Source organism: Phyllobates terribilis, unplaced genomic scaffold (assembly GCF_046119375.1).
Source record: "Phyllobates terribilis strain yellow unplaced genomic scaffold, ASM4611937v1 Scaffold_11__3_contigs__length_659146591, whole genome shotgun sequence".
In the NCBI taxonomy this organism is placed as follows: Eukaryota; Metazoa; Chordata; class Amphibia; order Anura; family Dendrobatidae; genus Phyllobates; species Phyllobates terribilis.
This window is the reverse complement of record NW_027362771.1, coordinates 565,387,916-565,414,623: the sequence shown is the minus strand read 5'-3', so window position 1 is coordinate 565,414,623 and position 26,708 is coordinate 565,387,916. Positions and strand designations below refer to the sequence as shown.

The 26,708-nt window shown below is 47.5% G+C and overlaps 1 protein-coding gene across 9 annotated transcripts in view; it reads right to left on the bottom strand.

Moving 5' to 3' along the window:
• Window positions 1–26,708, bottom strand: part of S1PR2 (sphingosine-1-phosphate receptor 2) — an 88,467-nt gene that overhangs the window by 49,962 nt on the left and 11,797 nt on the right. For 4 of the 9 annotated variants that reach the window (XM_073654108.1, XM_073654107.1, XM_073654109.1 and 1 more), the window contains one exon: window positions 2,469–2,518. The exons of 3 other annotated variants lie outside the window; for them this stretch is intronic. The gene's annotated coding sequence lies outside the window, so the exon portion shown is untranslated. Of the gene's footprint in view, window positions 1–2,468; window positions 2,519–3,413; window positions 3,532–16,470; window positions 16,569–26,708 lie in introns of those variants that run through there. 2 more of the 9 variants (XM_073654112.1, XM_073654110.1) reach the window with 2 other exon arrangements.

Below are 26,708 nucleotides of genomic sequence, written 5' to 3'. Positions count from 1 at the left end.
GGGACTAGGGGTTCAGGACACTGGCTACACCAGGACCAGGAGACCGTACAACTCACTAGTTGCACCACTAACATACTAATGAAACTCGTTGCTTTGGCACCTCCCTATTGGGGAGGGTGCCTTTTAAACAAGATGCCTCCCAGCTGTTGGCTGAGGGCATCTTAGCAGGTGCATTTGCTGGCCCTTTAAGTACAGGACAGCGCATGCGCACTAGGTATGCCGCTGGGACTCAGTACTAGGAAAGAAGCAGGGAGCACGCCAAGGGACAAGCCGAGCGACAGGGAGGTAACAATGTGTCCGCGGCAGTGAGTCTGTCGGTGTCCCTGCATGGAGGGAGAAGGGGAACCATGCGGGGACTCCAGTAGCAGCGTTACAGATATTTCATTACCATATTATTCCTTTCTCATTCCAATGAATCCAAATTATCTGGAAGTATTGGGTTGTTGTATTACTTCTTATATATGTATTTCTGTGCATTTTTAATGACCTCCTGACTGCTCATAGATGATAATTGTCCTGGTGGTCTACGTTCTACTCTGCAGTGACGTTCTAAAACCTCTGGTTGCAGCTGTTACTTGGGTAATCTCTTTTGTACCGGCGATGATCTTATTCCTTTGCTCATGTTGTAAGATTCCTAGAGACTCTGAGAAGTATAATTTGGGTGGGTGGTGTTAGAGCAGTCTGGGTGGTCCTAAATAACCATTCAGACCAACCCTTAAGGAGGTTAAAGGTAGACCACTTGACTGCCATTCCTTTAACATGAGGTTGACAGGGTTTAGGAAATCTTAAAAAGAGCTAAATTGAAAAAGAGAAGAGCAGAGGGGGAAGCGGGGAGGTGGACGAGGTGAACGGGAGCTCTAAAAGACGTCACTGAACGGAAAACAAAGGTTGACATTGTCCTACATCCCCTCCTAAAACAATAGAGTTTTTGCTCTCTCGGCCTCTGTCTCCACAACGTGAAAACAGAGTGGACTTGTTTCCTGAGACCACAAAGTTCTGTGATATTCCAACATGTAAGGAAGTCGAAGAAATCCCACATTGTGTGGGTGTGCTCAACCAGCTGAGAAGAACTGAGGGAGTGAAGAATGCCTGCCAGGCAAAGACAGCAAAATCTGTTAACACTAATCCCTAGCTCGTCTGCCTTTGTTACATCCTCCACTATAATTATGGGTTCAAAGCTGGTTGACACAGTTTTGCAAAATCATTGTGGAAAAGGAGTCTAACATTTACAAATAGAAGCCGGATTTGCTTTATGGATGGTTCATGGTGTAGACTGGCCATGTGACATGAGGCCAACTTTTTTATGAAACATCATCTGGAGTTTGCACCATGAATGCTGATCACTAGGATGCCATCACTTGGACCCCCTGCCAATTGTGATACGGTGGCTCTGGAGTGTTCAGATCTATAGTGCCTCATGTGCATCACTGCTCCATTTATTGCTCATAGGTAGGTATGAGCAAACCCATGGAAGTTTGGGTTCTGGAACCCTACCTGAACTTTATTCCAAAGTTCGGTTCCGGAGCAAGAACTGTACCCGAATTTGAAACAGAACCCCATTGAAAATAACGCAGACGTGAACTTTTGAGCTGGAAAATTCTCTCTCTGTCTGCAATGGACTTCCTATGGAACTTTGAAAATTGTGATGAACTTCCGGGAGAAGTCCATGTTCGGCGTTTAGGTGTCTGGGGGACACCAACTGTCCGGTATGAACCCCCGAACGTTTAAGTACGGGTTCACTCATCTCTACTCATGGGAATGCAGGAGATAGCAGCAAATATGACAGAGAACTGGATCCTTGATTTTCAAACCCTTCTCCATTTACAGTGCTGGCAGCTGTAGTATAAAATGATGATACAGTGCAAGGATATGTCTTCACAGTTGAGGTCTGACCTCCAGGACCTCCATTAATCCTGAGAATGAAGGGAATGCAACGTTGGTGAAGTGCCGATCCACCTTCCAATTTTTCCCTGCATGGCAGCGCTCCTGGCCATCAGGCTGTACAAGGAACTGCAGCTAGCCCAACAAAGTTAACTTTAATGGAGATGTAGAGCAGAGGGCAACCAAGCAGGAGAAAATGAGTGAAGGGGAGGTAACCTGTAACCAGGGAGACACATCTGTCTGCATAGGAGCTGCATACACAAAATGGTAGATTTATAACCAAAAATGGCTACAGAGGTGATTCATTATTTGTGTGTTAGATTCTTTGGAGCAACAAAAAAAGTAGTTGCAAAACTGTTCATACCCTTTAGGGACATCAAGTATGAACTTTGAGCCAGAGCCTCTCTTGGGCCGAGATTAGCTCAACTTTAAAAGAAAATTCAGGGGCCCGTGTGACATCCTATACTCTTGCCCCCACTACTTCCTCCTTATTTTCCTCCTTTAATCCCATTTCTTTCCCTTAGCTTTTCTGCATGATCTCACTCTCAGTCATCTAAAAGCATTTATACACAATGCATCCAACTCACCCCTTCCCCCATCCGCACTCGCCTTTGATATAATGCAGCTGTCATTTCACCTGGGAGAAAGAAGGAGGAAGAAATGATGAAGAAACGGGGAAGTCGGAGCCTAGTGACAGTTATTTCTAACAGTCCAGGATGAATTGACTAACAGACGAACATTACCAGTAAGATATTCACTAACAGTCAAGCAGTAAAAAAAAAAGCTGAAAAAAACCAAAAATATAAAAAAATGCAACTCATGTTGGGTCCTGTCCGTAGACGTTACAATGTTTTCACCATCACAGATGTCATCAGAGATAGCCCCTTATATTGTCAGTTTCGGAGTGTGTCCAAGGCGCCAGTTCATGGTGCAAGTTCCTGAGGTCTGTGCTACTCAGCATTGTTCAGCTCTGCATCAACAAACACAGCGGTGGATGAGAAGGGTTTGGTCTCCTGTTGAGAACTGACCCTAATAGCTATTGTTGTCTGACCATGAAGAACGGTTCAGACAGAGCGTATTAGAAGTGATTTGTCTACAGCTCGGGGGGGGGGGGACCAAAAACAGATCTTGGGAGCGGTGAAATCTGTAGATCAACACCACCATCTGACGAGCCACCGACTTGGTATCAAGTTGGTTGCTATCAGTAAAATGCATCTTTTTTCGTGAAAATTGTCATGTTATCAATAGTGTCTGAAGAACAGCAATTTATAACGGCAAAACAAGATAACTTGCCCCAAGATGGAGCCTACTACACATTCATTAATACGTGCGAGTTGAACCTCTCTGGCAAGAATAGGTGGTCTCTGTGGTGATGGTCGTTCCTCAGAAGGTCAGTAATGGGTCTTTAAGTGGTCATCAGAGTAAAATATATATGTAAGGCCTATATTGTGTCCTACACTACTAGTATAGTGTATCAAATTAATAAACACATCTACGGAATGATAAGGCCAAAATAGTAGTGTTAAACTCACCACACAGTTTAGGTAACTGTTGGCTGAGTGATGGTCCAGCTGGCAGCTATCTCGGCTGTCTCTCCCATACACAGTGTGTTCTCTATGAAGAGCCACTGTCAGGCATCTTTGGCAGTGGCTTAACTGTTGGAGAATAAAAAAGGATCAGTTGTCCGAAATTGGACATGCTGGATCTTGATCTTTCCTGACATCATCTGTCGGGGAAGAGTCAGGGACTCCCATACACATTAGACTGTTGGCCAAACCCATCGTATTTGTGGGACTGGCCAACCATCTAATGCCTATGAGAGCTTTCCGACTTTCCTCCAAAAGATGATGTTGGGGGAGAGATTGATCCAAATTTCAATGATCAATCCTTTTGTTTGGAGTGGAGATAAGCTACGGCCAGAAGAATCTGGACGAAGAGGAGTCTGGAGGACGAAGAAGAATCTGGTGGACGAAGAGGAGTCTGGTGGATGAAGAGGAGTCTGGTGGACGAAGAGGAGTCTGGTGGACGAAGAGGAGTCTGGTGGATGAAGAGGAGTCTGGTGGACAAAGAAGAGCCTGGGTGACAAAGAAGATTCTGGAGGACAAAAAGGAATATGGAGAATGAAGAGTAGACTGGAGCACTGAGTAGAGTCTGGAGGAGTCGAAGGAGTATAGAGGACGAAGAAGAGTCAAGAGGAAGAAGAAGAGTCTAGGGAACACATAGAAGTCTGGCAACGGCTCTCGAACTTTCCTGTGTATGGAGAGTCGGGTGAGACAGAGATAGTTGTTGGCCATATGACTTCTATCAACTGTGTATGGTCAACTTTAGAGTTGACTGTCTGTCATCCCTGTTCAATATACTGTATACATATAAGGCCTATATTGCATCCTACACTACTACTATAGTGCATCAAATTGATAAACACAGCTAGTATTTAGTGATAAGGCCATAGTACTAGTGTAGGCCTCAGAATGACGTGATTTCCTGCTGTAGCTGGCCCCCGGAGGACCTAAACTAGTGATCTGAATAAGTCTTTTTTTATTGCTTGCCAAATTATTGGGATTTCTGCACTAACCGGATCTTTCTAAAAGATGTTGGCACCTCCTACTATGGCAATCCCACATCTGTTATAGAGAAACACTCTCATGACCTGAAGTAACTCTATTAGTAGAAAAAGCATTAGACACATTAAACACTCACACCTAGATAGTGGTAAAAGAAGAAATTATTTGTCCGACAACTATCTTTTCCGAGTCCGTGGTATACATGCACTCTCGGCCTAGTGTGCAAGTGTTATTAATTGGAAGAGTAGAGTAAGCCATTGCCAGAAAACTGGGACGAAAAAGAATCAAGCTTCTTAAAATAACATGACGTTCCTCTCTCTGATATTATACGTCTGGTTGGGAGGCCCGATACACATAAGATGATATGCCACACATGCAGAAATTGGCGGGTTCAGATGACTTTAATCCAGTGTGTATGGGGGGGCTTTAGAACAGCACAACAATGGACACTACCCTCGAATCTTAACCATTGCCAAGACCTCAAGGAGCCTTTTCCTGCTGAGCCATTCCATTAGACAGGGAGTTTCATTGTCCTAACATGAGATCCTGCCCTGTACAAAGTATAAGTATATACATAGTCTTTAGGTTTCTTTTACGGTAAAGTTTTATAGTCTCTGTTTACAGCCCCACTGACTCCATGGTTTCATTGTCTACCGTGTTGCAATGGTGCGCATTTGCTTAATTGACTGAGCTAGATGAACAGTCGTTTGTGGAGACGTCTTACAACACTTCTCCATATATCAAGGAGACACAACGTTCTAAGAAAATAAATTTTCACATCTATGCCCTTTTTGTCCTAAGACGTCATGTACAGTATGGGATGGTGACAGAAATCTCTGGAAAGGGACTAAAGAGACCTTTTATTTTAGATGTCACTGGTGGTCTAAGATCACATGACCCACCAGTAGGATCTTCTCACATATAATGTTTTAGAAGTTAATTTCGACTAGTTATACAATTTGTTACCCAATACTAAAACTGCCCATACTTTTTAGATTATTGTTAATCAAACAAAAGGGCTGAGTGTTTAAAGTCAAAATGGCCAATCTTTCTCTCCTGACCAACTGTCTGGGGAGAGTCAGGAGGCCCTCATACACATTAGATGGTTGGTTGTCTAGACGAAATTGGCAGGTTTGGCTGACTCTTATCCAATGTCTGAGGCAAAATACCATCTGAGCTCTCAATATGATGACACATAAGTACAAAAACAGAAAACTTCAAGGATAAATGACCCATCCAGGTAGAATTTACTTGCTATTGCGACTATACAAACTAGAGTATGGTTGGGTGAGAATTTGCAAGTTGTATGTGGCCTGCTAATAGAGATGTTCATCTCACCATGGTTTTTACTTAACAGATATCTTTTTAGCCCTTTGTCTTTGGCAATACTTTTTTTCTACTGCACCATCTCCCATTGAGACAACTCTCAACCATTGCCAAGAATTCAAGGTTCTCTTTCCTGCTGAGACATCCCATTAGACATGGACTTTCGTTGTCCTAATGTGAGATCCTCCTCTGTACAAAGTATAAGTATATACATAGTCTTTAGGTTTCATTTACTGTATAGTTTTATAGTCTCCGTTTTTATTGGCTTCATGGTCTGCAGCATTGTAGTGGTCCACCTTTGCTGAGTTGACTGACCTAGAAGAACAGTACACATACATGAGGAAATCCATCACCAAATCACATGTAAAGGGGTTTGTTCTCACTATCTATCTTCTGAAGTGCATCACTCCACAGCCCCATGGTGTCCTCTGCTTGCCAGGGGGTGTTGCGCCCTTTCGTTAAGCCACTTGCCCGGGCTGTGGGCTCAATGATGCTGCAAGCAGAGGGAGCTTTGCCTTTGTGTCATGGGAGGAGAGCGGGGGCACTGATGTGGAGTTGGCTTGCAAGCCTTATAGCAAGGAGTTTGCAATCACTGCTCTCCTTGTCTCATAGCAATAGTAACCTAAAAAATGTAAAATCCCTCCAATCTTGATAACGGAGAGAGGATATCAAGCAGTTTGCAATTTTAACTTTAGTATTTTTACTATGGACTGACTTTTGTCTGTGCATGGGACCTCACTATGGCCTTATAACTCAGCACCGGTGGTGAATATCAACTTGATGCACCATAGTAGACCACATAATAAACCTCACATGACAGCCTATGGTGAGAGGCTGTCAACTCTATACGCTGACGACCCATTAAGGACCCTAATGTCTAAACATAAAAAAGCGACAATGTAATGTTCCCTACTGTCTGGATAGAGTGCCCGTCCTTAGCAGCGCTAATTCGCAATATTTGGCCCATGCCACTCATCAGCTGATGAGTGAGCAAAACGCTGGTTCGTTGATTAGTTGAACCTTTTATGCAGGTCATAATCTGCAGCACAAATTTCCGTGTAAACATGGAATGTGCTGGAGACAATATGCATGCTGTACAGACACAGACAGAAAAGGGCCCCTGTGCAAGAACAGCATATGGGCCGTTTCCAGTCCAATAGTTCTGCCATGACAGAAGATCCTAGCTGCTTTGGAGGTGTTAGTGGCCCCCTTTCTCTTGGGCCCCTGTGCGACTGCACATGCTGCACCGATGATATGTCCGCTCCTGCTGTACAGTTGGCATCAGCAGTGCAAACAGCCCATTACGTGACTGAGCACCCATCAACTTGTATTTAGTTGATCAATGCCTGTTGTGGGCAGAAATCTGTAAATGGACCATAGAGCAGTGGGGGATATATTCTCTACTGCCTGGACAGTGCGTTGCAGTGAAAATAAGTCCCCCAAAGCTTTGGAGCTGTTTCCTACTGTTTGCTTAAAAGAAGCGCACACTACATGATATTTTTGACCCAACTCATAGCAGCATATTAGACACATTTTTCACATTCGTGGCATTCGTTCATAATTTATTTGGTGCATCCATTACTAGATGGAAGGCCCTTTGCTGTATCCTGTCTTTGAGGCTGTGATACATAGATTAGGAGTAAAATGGTGCCGACCTCTGATAAATCCCTTGCGTTCTTTTTCCTTTGGACACTTTTACGACACTTTTTTGCCACCTAAACGTGGCCAAAAATTGGCGCCGGTTTCTAAAAACATTTCCAACCACCCCATCCCATCATTGATCTGGCATTTCCACCATTGGTGCCATGTTTTTTTTCAATATATAGATTCTCAGTTTCATCCATAAATACTCCTAGACCTATAATGTGTGAGGCATGAGTGCCTGGTACGTGAGTGTTAGCAGGATAGTCTACACACACACACATATCCCGCATGTGTGCTGCATCCCCTTTGCCCCTATGTGTTTTGTTTTTCCTGTATTACTTCCTGTCACACAGAGGTCTTATCAGCGGAGGGCCGTCTGCACTTTGGTAACCCCTTCCGTCCCAGAAAATAAAGTCTTAAAAACTTTGTATCGTAAAAATAGACAGCGATAAAGCATTTCCGAGCACTGCGATGGCAACAGGTTTGCATTCCTTCCTACGATGCCCTAGAGGCATCAGCGATGCTTAATACATAACTCAACCCGATTATGCCCAACAATTAAGAAACTTTCCAGTAAAAAGAGCAGTAGCGGAGCCAAAGGAGAACACGCCTTTGGTGACTTATCCAAAAAGTGATCTCTTGAGCCTACAAGTTCCTATGTTATTGCATGGACTCTTACGAGTATGGGACACTGCAAATATAGAGATGTCAGCAAGCGTATTTTTGTCTGTGCATAACCCTTAATGTGGCCCTGGATGAATAGGATGTGTGGCCCTCTGATGGAGTCAAGAACCTTGTCAGGTTGACCACTACTGATCTAATATCTAATAACTTTACCCAGTCGTTTATCTACACACATATAGAAATATTTTCCCTGGTAAAGCCCATTAGCATTCCCACATAGTACAATACCTGTTTTAGGACCCCACAGTGCCCCCCGCACAGTATCATTCCCTCAATCTCCCCCACTCAGCATGATGCCTGCTACATTCCGCCCCACTGACATTATGATGCCCCCCCACAGTTCCCCACTCAGTGTTTTTCCCCCACAATATCCCCACTTTATGATGCCCCTCTAAAACCGCACACAGTATTATGCCTCCTATAGCCTTCACATTATGATGCCCCCACAGCCCACCCATTAACATAGTAGGAAGTCCCCACTATGCCCATACACAGTACAATCCTTCTACCACAGTATGATTCCCTCAGTCCACCCACTCAACATGATGCCACACAGTCCCTCCACATTATGATGCCCTCCTAACACCTCACACAGTATAATACCTCCTATAGTCTTCACATTATGATGCCCCCACAGCCCCCCCATTCACATAGCAGGAAGTCCCCACTGTGCCCACATACAGTACAATCCTCCTACCACAGTATGATTCCCTCAGTCCACCCACTCAGCATGATGCCCCATAGTCCCTCCACATTATGATGCCCTCCTAACACCTCACACAGTATAATACCTCCTATAGTCTTCACATTATGATGCCCCCACAGCCCCCCCATTCACATAGCAGGAAGTCCCCACTGTGCCCACACACAGTACAATCCTCCTACCACAGTATGATTCCCTCAGTCCACCCACTCAGCATGATGCCCCATAGTCCCTCCACATTATGATGCCCTCCTAACACCTCACACAGTATAATACCTCCTATAGTCTTCACATTATGATGCCCCCACAGCCCCCCCATTCACATAGCAGGAAGTCCCCACTGTGCCCACACACAGTACAAATCTCCTACCACAGTATGATTCCCTCAGTCCACCCACTCAGCATGATGCCCCATAGTCCCTCCACATTATGATGCCCTCCTAACACCTCACACAGTATAATACCTCCTATAGCCTACACATTATGAAGCCTCCCACAGTCCACCCATTCACATAGCAGGAAGTCCCCACAGTGCGCACACATAGTATGATCCTCCTACCACAGTATGATTCCCTCGGTCCACCCAATCAGCATGATGCCCCACAGTCCCTCAACATTATGATGATCCCCTAACACGTCACACAGTATAATGTCCCCAACAGCCTCCACATTATGATGCCTCCCATGTCCTCAGTAGGAGGTAACCCACATAAGTATTACACTGTGAGTCCTGTCACATTCCTGCTACTGTCCTGATCCCTGCTGTCCACTAACATGACCTGAAGATCCTTGCAGATCCCTCACTCTCTACTCAGATGGAATGGTGGAGTATGGATCTGACTGCTCCCTGCTCCACCATTGTATTCAACTATATCTTTGTCCTGTGGACATACCCCTGACCTCCCAGGACAGCTAAACAGCTAACAATTTTGGACTGTAAACAGTTGGGCAGTATATCTATTGGGATACTTTGCTTAATATCAGGGAAAAAGTTTAAACTTGAAGGAATGCATTTTTAATATTCTGCTTTATTTCTTCCAAAATTTGTAGCATCAGTGTGTCTTAGAAGTGGTCATTTCCTCATGTCTTCAGGCAGCTGGTAATTGAAATTTTTTAAGTAATGGGTATGGAAAATTTAAAAATCTATAGTTACTTTTAAAGCCCTATATAGATTAGGTAAAAACGTTGGCCAAATCCAACTATTATGGCAGAAGAAGGTGACTTTCTTATCTGTATTAGTTCCTAAAGAATTTTCCCTGACTCATGACATTACGAAAGAGAAAGATAGGGCAGGTTGAATATCAGCGCTCAATACTTTTGTTCTCGGGAGAGGTAAGCTGCCAAAGCTTATTCCCTTCTCCCCATTAAAAACAAGTGTAGGATTGGTCAAACTGGGTGTCCATCTCTATGGGTAGGTCAGAAGAAAAAGCAGGCCTCCGAATTAGGAATTCGTCGACTGCTATTGAAGATGTATGGACACCTTTAGTCTGAATTTGGTGGTCAGTTGACCGATATCTGAGTATTTTGTTCTTCATTTCCATATGACCTGTTAGTAGATCCTACACTCAGATAATCTTTGGATCAAATCGGCCAGATACCAAGGTCGACAGAGTTTTGGTTCGTGCTTGTCCTTTTTCCTGTACTTCCTCTTATTTAGCAAGCTCTTCTTGAGCAAAACATGTAAAGTGAGATCAATCCAGACACAAGCTGCCACTGTCATCTCTGTAACCACAAAAAATGTATGAAAATGTAGGCCATTGACAAAAAGGAAATACCAATTCCTCTTTTAAAGGTACAGAAAACCCATGTAAAACCTGATCCGCGCATTGTACACTGAGATAAAGGTCTGGTCATGAGATAAAGGTCTGGTCATGAGATAAAGGTCCGGTCAGGTAACCTTTGTCCATATGTGCTATGGGCACGTATGTGTTTATACAAGGATGATTGGTTCTTCATAATAGTAAATTTACCCATCTGTCAAAGCCAGATCCAAAACTGACAATGAAAAAGACCACTAGCCCACCATTTTAAGTCAAGATTTTGGGGGTTTTTAGCTGATGCCCCAAACTTTCCAATGTCTATTGGTGGAAGTACTATTTGGCAGGTAAAAATCCAGTAGCTTTAGAAAGTTACTTGTCAAGTCAATTAATGACCCATCCACCTCATAACATGAATACATGGGCTCTTGCCAGGTTAATGAGTTTATGGCCATCCTATGATCTTTGGCCCCTGTAGCCTGCTCATTCATCTTGTAATCACTAACAGGTCAATAAGTTCCCATAGATAAATATTAGCTTTGTTTTCTTATTTATGCTCTTTAGTTGCATTTGGGCGATCTGTCAGTCTACTTGTACGAATGTTTGTTCCTCATCCGCAATCACCCGACGAGTGAGGAAAATGCTCAGTTGTAGAGTGATTGGAAAGTTGAATATTCTCCAGAGCTGCAATCATTATTCTGCTGGAAGAGTCACTGTGTACATACATTACATTACTGATCCTGTACTGATCCTGAGTTACATCCTGTATTATACTCCAGAGCTGCACTCACTATTCTGCTGGTGCAATCACTGTGTACATACATTACATTACTGATCCTGAGTTACATCCTGTATTATACTCCAGAGCTGCACTCTCTATTCTGCTGGTGCAGTCACTGTTTACATACATTACATTACTGATCCTGAGTTACATCCTGTATTATACTCCAGAGCTGCACTCACTATTCTGCTGGTGCACTCACTGTGTACATACATTACATTACTGATCCTGAGTTACATCCTGTATTATACTCCAGATCTGCACTCACTATTCTGCTGGTGCAGTCACTGTGTACATACATTACATTACTGATCCTGTGCTGATCCTGAGTCACATCCTGTATTATACTCCAGAGCTGCACTCACTGTTCTGCTGGCGCAGTCACTGTGTATATACATTACATTACTTATCCTGTACTGATCCTGAATTACATCCTGTATTATACCCCAGAGCTGCACTCTCTATTCTGCTGGTGCAGTCACTGTGTACATACATTACATTACTGATGCTGAATTACATCCTGTATTATACCCCAGAGCTGCACTCTCTATTCTGCTGGTTCAGTCACTGTGTACATACATTACTTATCCTGTACTGATGCTGAGTTACCTCCTGTATTATACTCCAGAGCTGCACTCACTATTCTGCTGGTGCAGTCACTGTGTACATACATTACATTACTGATCCTGAGTTACCTCCTGTATTATACCCCAGAGCTGCACTCACTATTCTGCTGGTGCAGTCACTGTGTACATACATTACATTACTGATTCTGAGTTACAACCTGTATTATACTCCAGAGCTGCACTCACTATTCTGCTGGTGCAGTCACTGTGTACATACATTACATTACTGATCCTGTACTGATCCTGAGTTACATCCTGTATTATACTCCAGAGCTGCACTCACTATTCTGCTGGTGCAGTCACTGTGTACATACATTACATTACTGATCCTGTACTGATCCTGAGTTACATCCTGTATTATACCCCAGAGCTGCACTCTCTATTCTGCTGGTTCAGTCACTGTGTACATACATTACTTATCCTGTACTGATGCTGAGTTACCTCCTGTATTATACTCCAGAGCTGCACTCACTATTCTGCTGGTGCAGTCACTGTGTACATACATTACATTACTGATCCTGAGTTACATCCTGTATTATACTCCAGAGCTGCACTCACTATTCTGCTGGTGCACTCACTGTGTACATACATTACATTACTGATCCTGAGTTACATCCTGTATTATACTCCAGAGCTGCACTCACTATTCTGCTGGTGCAGTCACTGTGTACATACATTACATTACTGATCCTGTACTGATCCTGAGTTACATCCTGTATTATACTCCAGAGCTGCACTCACTATTCTGCTGGTGCAGTCACTGTGTACATACTTTACATTACTGATCCTGAGTCACATCCTGTATTATACTCCAGAGCTGCACTCACTATTCTGCTGGTGCAGTCACTGTGTACATACATTACTTTACTGATCCTGTACTGATCCTGAGATACATCCTGTATTATACCCCAGAGCTGCACTCACTATTCTGCTGGTACAGTCACTGTGTACATACATTACATTACTGATCCTGAACTGATCCTGAGTTACATCCTGTATTATACTCCAGAGCTGCACTCACTATTCTGCTGGTGCAGTCACTGTGTACATACATTACATTACTGATCCTGAACTGATCCTGAGTTACCTCCTGTATTATACTCCAGAGCTGCACTCACTATTCTGCTGGTGCAGTCACTGTGTACATACATTACTTATCCTGTACTGATGCTGAGTTACCTCCTGTATTATACTCCAGAGCTGCACTCACTATTCTGCTGGTGCAGTCACTGTGTACATACATTACTGATCCTGAGTTACATCCTGTAGATCTTTTATTATAAAAATGAAAAACATAACAATAATAATAACAGAAACATAAGAAAATTAATACCAGAAAATAAACAATGTAATGAACTGGTCCAGCCGCTCCCTCTCTCCTCACACACATATTATACATATATACAGAATAATAACTACTTACACTATGACATCTGGTCCGATTGCCAAACAAATAATAACAATATAATAAACAATAACTGACAAATTATATACATTTTTTTTTTTTTTTAAATAAATAAAATAAAATAAATACTAACTATACAAATATATACAAGACAAAACAAAACCCCCCACACTCGAGCCCACCAGTCCCTCCCCGGCACTGACCTGAGAGCTGGTCCTGCGCCTCATGCCTCAGTCCAACGTGCATAGGACAGATCAGGCAGTGCCAGTTTTTCACCCAAATAACCAGTGTCCCACAAGATGAATCCACCTCCCCCCTTTTCCCACCACCCAACCTAACACCTACACCCAAACCCATATATACAATATATACAGAAACAAACAATACAATAACCACAACTGACAAAGCCCAAGTTCGGCGCCTGCAGCCCTACATCACTGTCTACTGATCAATAAAACAAAAATCTATGGTGTCAGCAGCAGCCCACCACCAGGAGAGGAGACGACCAGACTAGGGCACACTAAAAGAAAAGCCCCTCCAGAGGAGAGCGGCCCTCCGTGTACCCAGTCTCTCATACTCCAGAGAACGCACCTTCACCAGGTCACCGAGTATGGTCCTAAACACATCGTCCACTGGGAGGATTTTCCGCTGCGTCGATACTAAGCACCGTGCGTTCCACGTGTGATACCTAACCACTGCGCTAACTAGAAATAAGGTGCAGCGGTCCCGACCACCCAGGTCCCCGAATGCTCCATAGGCCCATTCCGCATAAGAGAGACCGGCCAGCCGGGGCCAGCCAATGGAGGCGCCCACCCTGTTGTACACCTCTGTGTTAAAGGGACAACGAAGCAGGAAGTGGTCCATGCTTTCAAGCTTGGTACCACAATGCTCCCGAGGACAGTTCCTGTCCTCAGAGCTCCTACACTTCAGATTGTCCCTCACACACAGTTTCCCATGGAAGCAGCGCCAAGCCAAGTCCCAAACCTTCGAGGGGATCCTGATAGAATTCAAAAGATGCAGACCCACCCCAAGATCCTGACTTGGGCAATCCCTGAGCGCCAGAGGCCTCTGAAAATGGGTCAACAGAACCCTTTTGTCAAGGAGCTTCCTTGGCAGAGTCCTGACCTCCCACATTCCCAGACCCCACCGGCGAATTACCTTCAGAACCACGGTAGCGTAAGCTGGGAGATGTCCATGCGGTGTGCGGAGATCCTTCACTTGCCCTCCTGTCTCCCATTCCTGGAAGAAAGGCTGAAACCATCCCTTACAGGAGAATACCCACGGAGGAGCCCTCTCTTTCCAGAGGTTTGCAATATTGATCTTAATGAAGGTATTCACAAGGAATACCACAGGGTTGACCATACCCAACCCTCCTAGTCTCCTCGTACGGTAAGTAACCTCCCTCTTGACCAGGTTCAGTCTATTCCCCCATAACAGTTGAAAGAACAAACTGTAGACCCGAGTCCAGAGAGGCTCTGGCAAGATGCACACACTGCCCAGATAGATCAGCAAAGGGAGCAGGTAAGTTTCGATCAGGTTTACCCTTTCCCTTAGGGTCAAAGACCAACCCTTCCATTGGTTCACCTTCTGAGTGGCGATCTCTAGCCTGCTGTCCCAATTTTGTTTGGGGTAATCCCCCTGGCCAAATTCGATGCCAAGAACTTTTGCAGAGACTTTGGGTTCTGGAAGGGTGTCCGGGAGATCAAAACCAGGATCTCCTCCTCCCAGCCAGAGACTCTCACACTTATCCCGGTTGATCTTAGACCCGGATGCCTCCGAGTAGCGATTTACCTCTGACATCAGCCATTCTGCCTCCCCATCAGAGGAAACAAAAACGGTGACGTCATCGGCATACGCCACCACTCTCAGAGTGGCTTCCGGTGCTGCCCGGTCCATCCCGATCCCAGCTAACGGTCCACGCTCCACCCTCCTAAGAAGTGGGTCAATCGAAAACGCGTACAGTAGCGGGCTCAAGGGACAACCCTGGCGAACACCACACCAAACCTCAAAAGAGCTGCCAATCCAACCGTTCACAAGCGGGAAACTCTCTGCCCCAGCGTACAAGGTCTTAAGCCAATCAACGAACCCCCCCGGCAGGCCATAACTCAGAAGGACAGACCAGAGGTACTCATGATTAACCCGATCAAACGCTTTTGCCTGGTCCAATGACAGCATGTACCCCTTCCAGTGGCCAGCCCTACCCTGCTCCACCGCCTCTCGGACACAGAGTACAGCACTAATTGTACTGCGGCCCGGAACAGAGCAATGCAGGGCCCCCGAAAGGAGCTGGGGTGCAAATTTCACCAGCCGATTAAACAGCACCTTTGCCAAAACCTTCCTGTCTGCATTGAGAAGCGCTATGGGACGCCAATTCTCAATGCAAGATGGGTCCTTACCCTTTGACAAGATGATCAGGGCAGACCTCCTCATTGACTTTGGCAGAGTGCCCGAGGAAAGACACTCATTGAATACCTCAGTCAAGAGGGGAACCAAGGCGTCCTTAAAGGTCTTATAGAATTCAGATGTTAAGCCATCCGGACCGGGAGATTTCTTCAGGGCAAGCCCTTCAATCGCCAACTTAACTTCCTCTTCCCTGATCATCTCTGTCAAAACGCCAAGAGAGGGGTCTACCCCTGGTTCGGGGACGGCTTCAGCCAGAAAAGCCGACATCTCATCCCAATCCAGATCCCTCTTCCCCAAGAGATGCGAGTAGAAGGATCTGACGACCTCCAGGATCCCCGATCTGGATCTTTTCAGGGACCCCGCAGTGTCAACCAGTCCTGTAACAATTTTACTATTCACTGACATCTTGCAGTTTCTGTAAGGGTCGGGCGAGCGGTACTTCCCGTAATCCCTCTCAAAAACCAAAGATGCGTGTCTATCATACTGACACCTCATTAGCAAAGATTTCACTCTGGAGATCTCCTCGCGGCTACCTCCAGTTGAGACAAGATGCTCGAGTTTCCTCCTCAGGCCCTGATACAGGCGATACCTGTCCAGGCTCCTGAGGCTCGAGAGCTGGCGGAAGAATCTCGCCACCCTTTTCTTGAACATCTCCCACCACTCTGACTTACTACTACAAAGATCCAGTAAGGGTACCTGGCTCTGAAGAAAATCCTCAAAGGACTGTCTTATCTCCGCTTCTTCCAAGAGAGACGAATTGAGCCTCCAAAAGCCTCTTCCCATCCGGGGGGTCTCTGTAACATTCAGGGAAAACAAAATCAAACAGTGATCGGAGAACTCCACCTCAACAACAGATACTGCTGAAGAGACGGCTTCCTCCTTTAAATAAAACCTGTCTATCCTAGACCTACAGTTACCTCTATGATAGGTGAACCCCTCGTGGCCTGCGGTGTGCCGGATGTGGACATCCACCAGGCGAGCCTCACTAGCTATACTATTAAGGGCGACGCTATCATAAGTCAGCTTGTCTCTGGAACCTCCTCTATCCCGGAGCCTCATGACAGTGTTGAAGTCCCCTCCAAAGACAACCTGCCGACTCGTAAAAAGGTAGGGCTTGATCCTCATAAAGAGACACTTCCGGTCCCACTTAGATTGGGGACCATAAATGTTAATGAGCCGAAGCTCCTGTCCCTTCATGAGGACATCTAATATCAGGCACCTCCCCATTTCTAACTCAATAACCCGTCGGCATTCTACTGGTGCGGTAAAAAGGACCGCCACTCCGCTATACGGCTCGGTCGCAAGAGACCAATAGGAGGGCCCGAGTCTCCACTCCCTCTTAGCTATAAACACCTCTGCCATATTTGGCAGCCTGGTCTCTTGCAAAAAGAAAATGTCAGCTTCAACCCGGCTGAGAAAATCAAAGGCCGCAAATCTAGCCATATTTGACTTAATGCTGGCGACATTAATGGAAGCCAGCGTCAACGGAGTGGGTACCGCCATCATTGGTGATTGAGTTAGATGGCTTTCTTCTTCCCACTCCCCTTACCCTCTGCCTCAGAGGAGGAATCCTTCCCCCTCTTTAATGACACAGAGGTGTCCATTCCCACATTTTTCCTTCTTTTCTCATCCTTGTCTCCGGACTCTGGGCCAGTCCCTCCCCCCAAGGACCCTGCATCCCCAGGAGAAGGAGACTCGGCGCCCCCTGTAAGCTCCGCTGAAGCCGGAACCTCACCCTCGGCCTCCTCCTCAGAGGAAGAGATGTTATCAAGGGCTTGGAACCGGTTAGAAAGACCAACCAGAGCGGAGTCAGTTTTACCTTCCTTAGGTACCTTGGTCAGAGCGGGAGAAGATGTTTTATCTCCCTTCTTTCTCTTCTTTTTGGTGCCGAGCTTACGCTTGTCCTCTAGCCACCGCTTACTATCCTCATCCATACTGTCATAATGGGAGGATTCTGAGGCAGAGGCGGTTTCCTCCCTGTGGATCCTCCTGACCTCCTCATCCAACTCATCATCCCTCGGGGCCTCAGCAGCAAGACTGGCATCCAGGACAGGGGCTGCCCCGGTAGTCTGGGGCTCGCCCCGCTCCCTCTCCTGTCTGCGCTTGTCTAGACGCCTCAGCTGGGCAGGCGTCTTTTTATTGCTTTTCTTCCCTGGCCCCTCAGCTCCCCCACCCCTGCTAGTCCCCTCCCCAGCAGAATCGGCCTCACGGCTTACTCCCACCGGGGTCTCGACTGCATTAGCGAAGGAGCGAGGACAACGGCTGAATGGGTGACCTAACTCACCACACAGGTGGCACCTAATCTCCACACAAGAGGCGGCAAGATGGCCGACACCCCCACACAACGCACATTTCTGTACGGTGCAGTTTGCACTGAAGTGTGTGGGGTCGCCACACCTGTGACAGAGCTTCGGTTGCCTCTGGTAGAAGACCAGGATACGATCCCTACCCAGGAAGGCAGACGATGGAATGTGGGCAACCGTACCACCTGAACGCTTAAGTTTTACCATAAACGTCCAGGCCCCTGACCAGATACCAAACTCGTCGCGGTTTTTCTTTGGCATCTCCACCACCTCTCCATACCGACCAAGCCACGTCATGATGTCATAGCAAGAAAGCGACTCGTTACGAGTCATCACGGTCACTTTCTTGATCTGGTTTTGGCGAGACACTGCCTGAATGGCAAAGTCTCGCCAGCCGGACTCATTTTTTGCCAGCTCATAATTCGCCCAGAAGAGCTCAAGCCCCTCCGGCCGAACAAAGCTGATATCAAACTCAGGCATGGAATAGGGATGTATCAAGGCGTAGATGTCAATCGCCTTGAAGCCCATCCTCAGCAAGAGCTCCACAACTTTAGACCTTGGAGGACATGCATCACTGCCCCTCCACCGAAGACGGACCACATTCCTACGCACACTGCCTGGCCCGGCTGTTGGGAGGGACCACACTGTATCCCCCCCTTTTTGCTCTCGGAAGGCCCCGAGGCCATGCCTCTCTATCCAGAAGGATAGAGAGGCCATGCCTCTCTATCCAGAAGGATAGATCAACCTCTCGACCCTCTACCATTAGTGATCTCTCCCCCTTCTTTAGAGCCTCCAGAAGGCGCCGTTGCAACATGCCGTCCCCAAAGCCCGGAGACAAGGAGGATGCCCTATTTGCCCCGGAGGTGACACTGGCATAACTCTGGACAGGTGTTGCCACCCCCGGGGGGGCAACCGGACCAGTGACCACATCAGCCCGAACAGCAACACCATTACCCACCTCCATCTCACCCTCCACCAAACCAGCAACCACACCACTAGACAATGAATTAGCCTCATTCACCCCCACCACCACATTCATTCCTGCTGGACCAGTAAAAATGGCGGATGACATTTTGACCTCTGCATCAGGCACAAGGGGCTCAGTCACCTCCATGGAACTGGAGGCGACCTCACCCCCGGTCTTATGTGTGCCCTCCACATCATTGGTCGGTAATTTCCGCTGTTTGGCATTCGGAATAATGTGCCGCTGATCTTTAGATGCTGTTAGGCGCCGCTGATCTTTAGCATCAGGATCTTCCGGACCAGCGACGCCAACACAAAATAGCACTTTCGTGGGAGGACCGGAACGCTCAGCCCCGACAGCCCCCTCACACTGCCGTCGCTTCTCAACTAAGTGATCAGCGGCAACAGCATTCAGAGGTGCCGAGGCTACCGGAGCTGCCCCCGACACCGGGCTGCTCCCCCCTCCCACTGAGGAGCGCACCACAGCATCGTGGCCTGATAGAACGCCCGCCGCCGGGCCGCCCTCAATGTCCAGCCTCTCTGCTGATGCACCTCCTGCTGCGTCCCCGCTACTACAAGCAGAGACGGAGCTCTGCGCCTCACTACCGCGCTCTGTAATCTCCCCGCGCCTTTGCACCGGATCCACAGCAGAACCCGGGCTGGGCTGGGCAACGGGGCTTATACAGCGAGCTGAGCCTGCCGCCGACTCAGGGGGTACAGGGAGGGGGGCATATACGTATCTTACCGCCTCCTGCAGCTTTGGCTTGGTCTTCTTTGCCTTTTTGTGGCCCCCAGGTGCCTCTTCTGGTAGATCGTCACCAAGATGGAAGTTTTGGAGGCACACTGGGGACTCCAGGAGCTTAATCTCCGTCATTAGCGCCCCTCCCTGGCCGCTGCTGTCACTGTCCTCCCCAGAGCCGGCAGAACTGCGACCGGATGTCACTGTCGCCTGTCCTGCAGGGAGCTCGCTGCACGTGGCCTGCGGGTGACTTTGCAGGCTGCCAGGTGGGGCTTCCTGCTGGTCATCATCACTCTCATCATCCACCTGGCTCTCAGGCTGCAGCCCCATCTGCCTTTGCTCTCTGGTATCAGCCATTTCTCTAAAGAGGTCTTCATTTATTAGTTTTTCTTTGAAATGACCACTCTGCTCCCTGATGTCAGCTTTCCTCAGTTCCAGCAGGTGAATCTCGCTGGTCAGTCGCTTTACCTCGGCCTGGAGTTTAGCCTTGCTCTGTTTGGAGGCCCCCGCAGCTTTGGCGCTTGTGCAGCGCAGCTCCTCCCGGAGCCTCCTGATGAGCTTACTGGCATCTTCATACTCACGGAGGCGGATCATGACCCGGGAGGCATAGGTGGACACAGACTCCCGGGGTCCCTGCAGCGCCCAACCCCCCTCAGGGAGGTCGGCCTCACCTCCGTGAGCACTCCGCTTTCCTCCGGAAGGAGCACCATCTTGCACGCCGCTGTCAGGCTTTACCTCCATGCTGGAAGCCTTGCGGCTTCTAGGGGTCTCCACAATCCCGGGAGGAGTAGGAGCCACATTGCTGCGACTCCTGGTGCAGCGTCTCACCCCCGAGTCCTCTGATGTGCAGGCCGGTTGCTGGTTTCTTCTGCCCCCCGCCGGCCTGGTTCGGGAAGCAGAAGCCTGGGGCTTGGCTCCTTCACTCATCCCAGAAACGAGCTCTCCCTCCGGGAAAGAGAGAGAGCAGGTCCCCAGGTGGAGAGGTGTTGGTTTCTCAGAGATCAGGAGCTCACAGCAGGATCTGCAGCCACCACACCCGTAATCAGCACACTGACTAGCAGCTGATCAGAGCTGCACTCACTATTCTGCTGGTGCAGTCACTGTGTGCATACATTACATTACTGATCCTGAGTTACATCCTGTATTATACCCCAGAGCTGCACTCACTATTCTGCTGGTGCAGTCACTGTGTACATACATTACATTACTGATCCTGAGTTACATCCTGTATTATACCCCAGAGCTGCACTCACTATTCTGCTGGTGGAGTCACTGTGCACATACATTACATTACTTATTGTAGCGCTGGCGTCCCTGCCCTCTGCTAGGCAGGGACGCTGCTCCCCTCACCGCTCTGCTCCGTGCCCGGCGTCCTCTCTCCGCTCTGCTGTCAGCGCGCGCTCCTTCCCGGCGTCCTCCTCCCGCTCTGCTCTCAGCGCGCGCTCCTTCCCGGCCCCTGTGCTTAGGGCGCGCGCGCTCCCCTCCTCTTAAAGGGGCCGCGCGCGCCGTCCTAAGGAGTCCCCGGCCAATGGCCGGAGGACTTCATCATATATAAGGCACCTCCTCCAAAATGGAGGTGCCCGAGCAATGTTGTTTGCACCTGTGTCTCACCTGTGCTTCAGCCCTCAGGTCCCGTTGCCAGTTTCCTGCCAGTTTCCTGCCAGTTTCCTGCCAGTTTCCTGCCAGTTTCCTGCCAGTTTCCTGCTAGTTACCTGCCAGTACCTGCCAGTTACCTGCCTGATTCCTGCCTGAATACTTGTTACCTGTCTGCCAGTCTGAGGTCCGACGGTCTGCCTTACTACTCCTGTCAGTCTGTCTAAAGGACCAGCCTGCCCGCTCACCTGGGAGCGCATATCAGCTACCTGCCTGCTTGCCTGAGGTCCGACGGTCTGCCTTACTACTCCGGTCAGTCTGTCTATGGACCAGCTTGCCCGCTCACCTGGGAGCGCTTCTCCGTTATCTGCCTGCTTGCCAGCCCGGAGGCTCCGTTGTCACGTGCTGTGACCACCAGCTACTCCAGAATCTTGCCCGCTCACCTGGGAGCGCATCTCCGTTACCTGCCTGCTTGCCAGCCCGGAGGTCCCGTTGTCACGTGCGGTGACCATCAGCTATTCCAGAGACTCTTGCCCGCTCACCTGGGAGCGCTTCTCCGTTACCTACCTGCCTGCCAGCCCGGAGGTTCCGCCGTCACGTGCCGTGACCACCTGCTATTCCAGAGACTCTCGCTTGCTCACCTGGGAGCACACTTCTACCACCTGCCTGCTAGCCTACCCGGAGGCTCTGCCATCACAGGTCGTACCTACCCCTTACCCAGAGACTGCCCTGATCACTTGCCGTAACTCCCTGTCCGTTCACCCAGAGACTGCCACCCGCTCCCTTACAAGGGCCGCCCCCTTGTATAGTAGCTCAGAGGTTCCGCCTCCCGGACCCGTTACAGTCCGCCTCCCGGACCCGTTAGAGTTATCTTGTACTGATCCTGAGTTACATCCTGTATTATACTCCAGAGCTGCACTCACTATTCTGCTGGTGGAGTCACTGTGTACATACATTACATTACTGATCCTGTACTGATCCTGAGTTATATCCTGTATTATACTCCAGAGCTGCACTCACTATTCTGCTGGTGGAGTCACTGTGCACATACATTACTGATCCTGTACTGATCCTGAGTTACATCCTGTATTATACTCCAGAGCTGCACTCACTATTCTGCTGGTGGAGTCACTGTGTACATACATTACATTACTGATCCTGTACTGATCCTGAGTTATATCCTGTATTATACTCCAGAGCTGCACTCACTATTCTGCTGGTGGAGTCACTGTGCACATACTTCACATTATTTATTAATTTTGCTCTTTTTAATACACCTCACAGCTGCATTCACAATTCTGCTGGCTTTAGAACCGAAATCTCTAAGCATTTTTGCTGGCTTAGTCTAGGTTAGAGATGTGTCTGACAGCAAAATTGTTGACTGTTTTCATTAATAACGCTGTAGAATTATGAATGCAGCTCTGACGTATAATACAGGCTACAAAACAATCAAAAGATAAGTAATGTAACGTAAGTGCTCAGTGATTCAAATTTGTATGTAACAGTAAACTGGCACGTGATATCGCCATCACTACATTCAATGAGATCATGTACCTGACTCCCGCCCACACCGCTGATTGGCTGCTTTGTGTTCATTGTATAGTGACAGCTGCCAACAGCCTAATAAGTGACACATTGCTGGAATCAGGCTCTCAGCCCCAACAATTTAGTTAGGACCGGCACCATCTAATATGACTCTCCTCCGAATGTAACGTACATTGCATCGGAAGTAACCATGTTTGGTGACATGAGGGTCAGTCAGTGCCGGAAGACCAAAGACAGATCCCCCATCTGAAGTTAGGGGGGCTGTGGTGGCAGGACAGGCGAAGAGTGGGCCGAGGACAGGTAAGTATATTTCATTTATAACCCCATTCCGTTTATTATGTTTTGGGTTGGGGTCTGGAGAGACCCCAGAGCATATTAATTGTCAATCAGGTCACTTTTAGGTTAGATCTAATTTTTTTCAGACCAAATCAAATCTGCAGTTTGATTGAAATTTACTGGGGAGTGATAGAGATTGAAAATCCCTACAGACATTCGCTCTGCTGATCGCCTCCCTACATGGGGCCCTTAAGGTCAAGCGTGCTGCTCTCAGAATATGGAGATACAAGATGACCGCCGGTGGCGCTGATCCATCATGTGAGTGTGATAATCGTCTCTGTGACTGTGCAGTCATATACTGCATACAGTACATACCGTGCTTTATTGATGAAAACAAATTGATGAAAACAAAACATGGGACCCTTAAGGTCGAGCGTGCTGCTCTCACAATATGGAGATACAAGATGACCGCCGGTGGCGCTGATCCATCATGTGAGTGTGATAACCACCTCCGTGCGGTCATATGCTGCGTACAGTGGTGGGACTGATTTATATGTCTTTTAATAAAAGGAGGCACAACGGAAGGTAAATTCAGTGGGTCATGCGTTGGTTCAAAAGGGTTGTAGGAGATCAGAAAAAAAGGATCTGTCTGCTTTTTTTTACCTAAAGAAACAGCGCCACTCTGGGCCATTGACTGTATGTGGTATTGCAGCTCAATCCTATTCAATGAAAAGCTGAAAACTACACATGACACAGTTTTCAATGGCCAACAGATGACCTCTTCCACCCCAACCCTTACTAAAAATAAGACCACCTCCTCTGCTAGGTGCCCGTTTATGAGTTTCCCTTGTAAATAAAAATCCGCATTCAAAATCTTCCAAATACCATCTGCAGCCTAATCCCTAATCACTCAGAGAATCTCTAAGGCGTGCCACGAGGAAAGAGTTAAATTCTCTAAAAGCTGGTGTGTGTGAGAAAAACCCGAAAACCTTTGTGCCGTCCCATCTGATGGAGAACATCTGTTGTGAAATGTTCTGCAGGCACCGGAGACCAAACATGTGGGCTGAGATGTCACATCTTACAGTATGATCTCAAACCCACAGCCACTTTTGGAGCTGGGAGAATACACAAAGCAGGGGCAGAAGGGCAAAAAGTCTAAATTCCAGGGTCGAAGGGTAAACAGAGTGTCAGGGGGATGGAGGATAAATAGTCTGCAGAATTGAAGAGGATAAGGTGGGGCGGCAATGGAAAATGGTTCGAAAAATTGGTACAAAAAGAGACTAACAATTTTTTAGGGTGAAGTAGGTCCAATCTACTGATTTTGACAGAATCAACCAATTACGTGATGCATATGAAGGACTCCCGACTGTCACGGTTCATCAAGGGGAGGTAAGGTGGGGAGGTTTGAATTCAGGAGGTGTGCTGCTGCCGGAAGGGCTTGGAAGCGGCGTAGTCTAAGCCCCCCAAAGGGAACACATGAGCCCTCGGCTAAGCTGATCATACATGTGTACTGTAAGTATAGGGCAGTCAGGTAGATGGCTGTCAGCTGAATAAGTATTCATCCATTCATCATGTATGGGCACCTAAAGCCCTGGACTATGCTGTATGGGCATCTAAAGCCCTGGACTATGCTGTATGGGCATCTAAAGCCCTGGACTATGCTGTATGGGCATCTAATGCCCTGGACTATGCTGTATGGGCATCTAAAGCCCTGGACTATGCTGTATGGGCATCTAAAGCCCTAGACTATGCTGTATGGGCACCTTAAGCCCTGGACTATGCTATATGGGCACCTAAAGCCCTGGACTATGCTATATGGGCACCTTAAGCCCTGGACTATGCTGTATGGGCACCTTAAGCCCTGGACTATGCTGTATGGGCATCTAAAGCCCTAGACTATGCTGTATAGGCACCTTAAACCCTGGACTATGCTATATGGGCACCTTAAGCCCTGGGCTATGCTATATGGGCACCTTAAGCCCTGGACTATGCTGTATGGGCACCTAAAGCCCTGGACTATGCGGTTTGGGCACCATAACCCATGAACTATGCTGTATGGGCACCATAAGCCCTACACTATGCTGTATGGGCACCTTGAGCTCAGGACTTACTTTTTAGTCACTGTAAGATCTGAACTATACTGCATGGGCACCATAAGCCCCTGGCTATGCTGTTGAGCACCTTAAGCTCAGGGCTATACTTTATTGTCACTGTAAACCCAAAGCTTTACTGTATGGGCACCATAAGCCCTGGACTATGCTGTATGGGCACCATAAGCCCTGAATTATTCTGTATGGGCACCATAACCCCTAAACTATGCTGTATGGGGGAAACTTAAGCCCTGGGCTTTGCTGAATGGGCATTGTAAAGAAACACACAGGTCGCACAGATCCCACCAATTTGTCACAGATAACACCGGGGAGATCACACAGATCCCACTGCGGCTACCACTTGTCAGGGGAACGCAACTGCACTGCCTCCAATCTTCAGGACAATTATGTAATTGACTAACGAGTGATGGACGAGGCCGCGGCTGCTTCCACTACTAGGCCGCTTATTGGGGAACTCACAGTGAGTGTACAGTATATACACCTCCAATTCCAACACATGGAATATATATATATATAATATATATATATAAATATATACACAGTACAGACCAAAAGTTTGGACACACCTTCTCATTTAAAGATTTTTCTGTATTTTCATGACTATGAAAATTGTACATTAACACTGAAGGCATCAAAACTATGAATTAACACATGTGGAATTATATACTTAACAAAAAAGTGTGAAACAACTGAAAATATGTCTTATATTCTAGGTTCTTCAAAGTAGCCACCTTTTGCTTTGATGACTGCTTTGCACACTCTTGATGAGCTTCAAGAGGTAGTCACCGGAAATGGCCTTCCAACAATCTTGAAGGAGTTCCCAGAGATGCTAGGCACTTGTTGGCCCTTTTGCCTTCACTCTGCGGTCCAGCTCACCCCAAACCATCTCGATTGGGTTCAGGTCTGGTGACTGCGGAGGCCAGGTCATCTGGCGTAGCACCCCATCACTCTCCTTCTTGGTCAAATAGCCCTTACACAGCCTGGAGGTGTGTTTGGGGTCATTGTCCTGTTGAAAAATAAATGATGGTCCAACTAAACACAAACCGGATGGAATAGCATGCCGCTGCAAGATGCTGTGGTAGCCATGCTGGTTCAGTATGCCTTCAATTTTGAATAAATCCCCAACAGTGTCACCAGCAAAGCACCCCCACACCATCACACCTCCTCCTCCATGCTTCACGGTGGGAACCAAGCATGTAGAGTCCATCCGTTCACCTTTTCTGCGTCGCACAAAGACACGGTGGTTGGAACCAAAGATCTCAAATTTGGACTCATCAGACTAAAGCACAGATTTCCACTGGTCTAATGTCCATTCCTTGTGTTCTTTAGCCCAAACAAGTCTCTTCTGCTTGTTGCCTGTCCTTAGCAGTGGTTTCCTAGCAGCTATTTTACCATAAAGGCCTG